Raw genomic sequence first — 6,554 nt, 5'->3', positions numbered from 1 at the left:
AACTCCAGAGGGAAACTCTCCTACATTACAAAGAAAAGAAGGCTAGTACATGGGGTAAAGATGTAACATTTATCACTGAATTTTCTGGACAAAATCAACTATTGGAAAAATCACTCAAGAAACACTGGCACAATCTGATGGCAGACGACGAATTAAAATCAATTCTTCCACCAAAACCTAAGATTATTTATAAAAAAGCACCAACAATAGGAAGTAATCTAATCAGAAGCCATCTGAAACAACAAAAAAGAGAAAAAAAATCAACATGGTTAAAAAATGATACAGCTGGATTCTATAATTGCAGAACATGCAGTGCTTGTAAAAAAATGAATAACTGCTCTACAAAACCTGTCACTTCTATTGAGTCCTATTCCACAGGTAAAAATTCCAAATCAGAGAAAAAATTACATGCCACTCAAAAGGAATCATCTACCTACTCTATTGCCCTTGTGGCTATCAATACATAGGTAAAACTATACGTAAACTATACGTAAACTTACAATACGTATCAATGAGCATTTGAATAGCATAAAAAACAAGAAGGACAATCATAGTGTCCCATTTGTAGTACTTAAACTAATTAAAGTACCATGGAGAGGGGGTGATTTGAATATTAATCTATCAAGAGAAGAAACCAAAATGATCTATGAACTTGAAACACTACAACGTAAGGGTCTCAATATTGACTTTGAACTTACACCTTTTCTTATAAATTAAACATCCCCTGGCTATTTTAATTTATCTTATTTGATTCAATACCACACTATTATTATTATCTTTATTTTCATTATTTTCTATTTATTATTTTTTAATTATTATTATTTTTATTATTATTAATATTTTATTATTTTTTATTTTTTATATTAAAATATTCTTTATTATTATTTATTATTTTCTATATAATTTAATTTATTTTATTTTTAGATATTTATTTTTATTTTCTATTATTATCTGTTCCTTGATTTGTATAATCTGTCCCATATTGTTCTATGTATGTCCCATGTTATAGTTTTGTTATTGTCATAAATGTATTTATCCAACTTTAACAACCACAAGGCTACAGCAGACCTTTTGAAGCAACACGGATATACGTATTATATACTGAAATATTGTTAATGCCTGTGGGCAGAAGTGACTAACACATGGACTCTGCAAAGACCGGGCGGAAGTGACGTCCGGAAATACAGTCAGAATAAAAGGAAGGTCCCACCAGCTGGGGGAGAATTCCAACCATCAGGCGGAAGTGACGCCCGTAACAGTGGAACCAACATTACACCATCCGGGTGGAAATGACACCAGGACCGCTGGAATAGAAGGAAGGTCCCACCAACTGAGAGAGAAATCCAGCTGCCGGGCGGAAGTGACGCCCATAATAGTGGAACCAGCACTATACCATCCGGGCGGAAGTGACGCCAGAACCACCGGGTGGAAGTGACGCCAGAAACACCGGAAGTAGCCATACGAAAGCACCGCCAGTAGGGAGGGGGATGGCCCCAATGACCAGCAGGTTCTTAAGGAGGGTATGGAGGAGACACTCACCATTCTGATGAAGCCCGAAGTGCGGGCGAAACGCGTTGATTGAGAGAGGTAAGGGACAACACAGGATGTGGTTCACACGCACCCCACCCTTACTAGTTTTCCAGCAAACAACCTCCATCCCCACCAACCATCCCGATTGACCAATAGGATTCAAAGTCATACTGAAGGTACCTACTTTTTAATATATCAACATTGACTATCTTTATCTGAATACACACACCCTGGAGGGTGCTGCATATTCATTCCATATAGGAGGACAGAGTAAACCGCCACAGGCGTATCTTCCTTCACAATCCTCCTTCCTACAGAGGAATTGCATTGTTTTATGTAGTTTGTCATATATGTAGTATGTTTTTTTATGTTGTCTACTGATAGTAGCCTGTGATAAATTTTATATATTTACACATGAACGTGGACCCCCTCTTTTATCTAATTTAAATCTCATTTTATAAATAAACTAAGCTATTAGATTTACTATATGATTTATGTATTTTTCTTAACTGAAGTGCCAGGGATACTCCAATCTCTCACCTATTAATATACAGGGAAGGTGAACCCCTGTTACATCGTCCCCAGACAGCATCACAGAGATTCATAGAGTTATAGCGCAGCCATCTCCCCCCCTTTCTTTTAAAATGGATTAATTTACAATGACAAAAATCTTTAGGTCGATGTAAAGGAGTATCACTATGCAGCCACTACACACTGATTACCATATATACTCGAGTATAAGCCCAGTTTTTCAGCACATTTTTTGTGCTGAAAAAGCCCCCCCTCGGCTTATACTCGAGTCATGCCCGCATGGTATGCAGCTGAGTAGCGTACCATGCGGGCCGCGGTGCAGACTGTGTCTCTGTGACACAGCTGCACTGCGTGTGTAGCGCTGACCGGATGGAGTTCGATCAGCACTACACACTGCAAAACACACAGCCGCCGGAGCCGGCAGCTGTTTGTTTGATGTAATCAGCAGCCGATGAGAGTCTGTTCCTGTGCCTTAACAATTTTCTTTTTTTTCTACAGGGAGAAGGGCTTGCATCATCATAAGAGGCAGAACCACCAGTCATAAATAAAGGCCAAGGTCTTAGCCTCTCCTTGCCACTTCGTGTGGTGAACGGCATTTTGCCAATTTGTCTTTCTGCAGTTAACTTTCCCTTTGATGTTTTTCTCCTTACCACTGTAAAAGATTGTTTTTTTTATTTTAGATGCCCTGACTTAAGCTCTCTATGCCCTTGGGCATCGGCTTTAGTAGATGACGTTGATGGACTATTATCATCATTACTGGTGGCAGCACCTCCAGCACTAGTATGTGTTTCCTGCTCTCCTCTCCTGTCCTCCATATCAACAAACATGAATGAAGTGGGGTAAATCACACACCACAATTTGTACCAATTTTGTTTATTTTTAACTTTGTTCACAAACGACACTGTGGAGTCACACTGCTTATGTGAATGCACAGGGGTAGAACCTACAGTGTCCCAAAACTGGTATGAATATTACACTGCGGTATGACATACAGCATCACAATACTTTTATGAATATTACACTGTGGTATGCCCTACAGCGTCACAATACTTTTATGAATATTACACTGTGGTATGATGAACCTGCAGTGTCACATTACTTGTATGAATTTTACATTGCAGTATGATGAACCTCCAGCATCACAATACTTTTATGAATATTACACTGCAGTATGGATGGCAACATCACAATAATTTTATTAATATTACACTGCAGTATGACCTACAGCAGGGGTGTCAAACCCCTGGCCATCCAGCACCTATGGGGCTACATATCCCAGCATACCCTGACACCATTTTAGCTTGCCCTAGTAGCAATACCGTGGCAGTGCATGTTGGGATGTGTAGTTCCACTGAAGCTGGATGGCCACAAGTTTGACACCACTTACCTACAGTGTCACAATACTTGTATGAATATTACACTTTGGTATGAATGACCTATAGCATCACAATACTTTATACCAGCATACCCTGACACCATTTTAGCTTGCCCTAGTAGCAATACTGTGGCAGTGCATGTTGGGATGTGTAGTTCCACTGAAGCTGGATGGCCACAAGTTTGACACCGCTTACCTACAGTGTCACATAACTTGTATGAATATTACACTGCGTTATGTCTGACAGCGCCACAATATTTGTATGAATATTACACTTTGGTATGAATGACCTATAGCATCACAATACTTTTATAAATATTACACTGCGGTATGGATGACAGTGTCACAATACTTTTATGAATATTACACTGCGGTAAGGATGGCAGTGTCACATTATACTGCAGTATGGATGGCAGTGTCACAATACTTTTATGAATATTACACTGTGGTATGGATGGCAGCATCACAATACTTTTATGAATATTACACTGCGGTACAGATGGCAGCGTAACAATAGTTTTATGAATATTACACTGCGGTACAGGTGGCTGTGTCACAATACTTTTATGAATATTACACTGCAGTAAGGATGGCAGCATCACATTACACTGCAGTATGGATGGCAGCTTTAAAATACTTTTATGAATATTACACTGCAGTATGGATGGCAATGTCACAATACTGTTATGAACATTACACTGCGGTACAGATGGCAGTGTCACGATACTTTTATGAATATTATACTGTGGTACGGATGGCAGCATCACAATACAATTGTGAATATTACACTGTGGTATTGATGGCAGCATCACAATACTTTTATAAATATTACACCGCCGTATGACCTACAATGTCACAATACTTGTATGAATATTACACTGTAGTATGAATGACTTACAGCATCACAATGCATGTATATATATTACACTGCAGTATGATTGTCCTACAGCATAACAGTATGTGTATGTATGTTACACTGCAGTATGGCTAGCAGCATCACAGTGCTTATATGGATACACTGGGATACAGCACAAAAAAATCTTTTTAACTTATTATTGTTTTTTAAGTTTTTTTTTCTTATAGCCACTGAATGGAAAGTACACCCCTGGATGGACAGCACACTCCAGAACAGCACACTGGATAGCCAGCACAACCCTGGCTGGGCAGCACAACCCTTGATAGAGAGCACACCCCTGTTTAGGAAACCACAACCCCCTGGACAGAGCACAATGACAGCCACCACTGGGTTGGAAAAAAGTCCCCTGGACGGAGCACAGTGCAGCACAGCCCGAACTCAGCAATGAAATGACACTGATCACTGCGGTGAGGGACTTATATGCAATCCAAAACCTGAGAAAATCCAACAGTGGGAGGGTGGCAGGGATAGCCCCAGGCTATCAGCCTAGGCTAGGGTTGCCCTGGAGAGGGGGACCCCTTTATTGGGGAGGTCCCCAACTCCCCAGGGATTCCTGGCCTGGGCTGACTAGCGTTCAGGGCTGATGCTGCGGCTGGGGGGCCCAGTGATTGGGCTGCCCCCTGCTAGAAAGGGTCCAGTGCTGGTTCTGGAGATTACAGAGGGACCCTACACAATTTTTCCCCTGTAATTCAAGAACCAGGACAGGATCAGAGCCCAGTGCTGGTTGTGCTAAGTTCAGGGGGAACTCTATGCAGTTTTTCCCCTGTACTTAGACTACTAGGACTGCTATGAAAAGTCTGGGCTGGTCATGTTTTAGGGGGGGGGGGGGCACATAATTTTTTTTAAATGTAACTGTTTCTAAGCTTGTTACAGTAAGATTCATACCTGCATCTCACTGATGTATTCATGTATTTGTTTGAAAACTAACTGCTCTTGCTGAAAGTGAAATCATGAAGCAGTTCTATTTAGTCGGGGATTTCCAGTTTGTTTTGAAGTGGGATTTGCAGCTCGATTTGTACATGAACATGCCAAATTGAACAACAAATCACTGTTCAAAACTGAACCTAATTGAATTCGATTTAGAAAATGCTTCTAAAATCAAATTTTAGTAAATGAGGGATTTGAAGAGGGATTTGTACTTTCGATTTGATTCGATTTGAGGTGAGCTAAATCGAACTTCAAAACTAAAGTAAAATCGAACTTTGATAAATATACCCCTTAGTGCATGGGTTCCCAACACGGTCCTCAAGGCACACTAACAGTCCAGTTTTTAAGGATAGCCATACTTGAGCACAGGCAACTTAATTAGTACCTCAGTTATTTTGATTAAACCATCTATGCTTTAGCATGGATATCACCAAAACCAGGACTGTTAGTGAGCCTTGAGGACCGAGGTTGGGAATCACTGCCTTAGTGTGTATGAACAGCTTCGTTTCTGCAGCATCTGCAAATTGGTCGATCTGCAGATAGATCTTTCAGGTGCAAGCATTAGGAACTGAACTGTGTTATAATATTAATTATTGCTAAAATAAATAAATAAATAAATACATTTTTGTGAGGGCATTGCAAAGCAACTGTGCTTCCTCCTCTCCTCCGCTCCATGTGCCAGAATCCTTCAGCACCTCATCGAGATCAGATTTTTATGTGCATAACTGTGTTGTAATAACCATTAACTACATATGATCCAAAACAGAGCACTGCAGCTGCCATACTGTAAGTGTTAATGCTTCTGAGTGCTACAAGCAACCTTGAAATCGGTAAACGTGGAACAACCCTTTCCTTTTTTTTTTCAGATGTGGCCTAACTGAAGTGAATATTATGAGCCCCCCATGCATTTCCTTTAATGTGCTATCCTCATCACCAACCCAAGATATATTTATGAATTATATCTTTGCTGTATACATCATAAAGCAGATCTCTGTGTAATTCCTGGCTGCAGATGTCACGGAACAGAAAATACACAACAATGGTCTGTGTTCCAATCACACTTGTCTCAATGGAGACTTTTCTTTAATAAACACAGTGCAGTTGCTTTGTTGAGATTTCCACTCAGGAGATTTCATAAATAACAGAATATATAAACTGCACTGCGTTCTTTGCTTTGTGTGCATCCATCATTTATCACAGAATGCTTTCTCGCATTCCTACATTATTAAACTGGCTTTGGAAAGCACAACTCCTAGTTATTAAATGTAGACAAAA

Source organism: Taudactylus pleione, unplaced genomic scaffold (genome assembly GCF_031769625.1).
Source record: "Taudactylus pleione unplaced genomic scaffold, aTauple2 ptg000021l, whole genome shotgun sequence".
Classification (NCBI taxonomy): domain Eukaryota; kingdom Metazoa; phylum Chordata; class Amphibia; order Anura; family Myobatrachidae; genus Taudactylus; species Taudactylus pleione.
Note: the sequence above shows the minus strand (reverse complement) of the source record.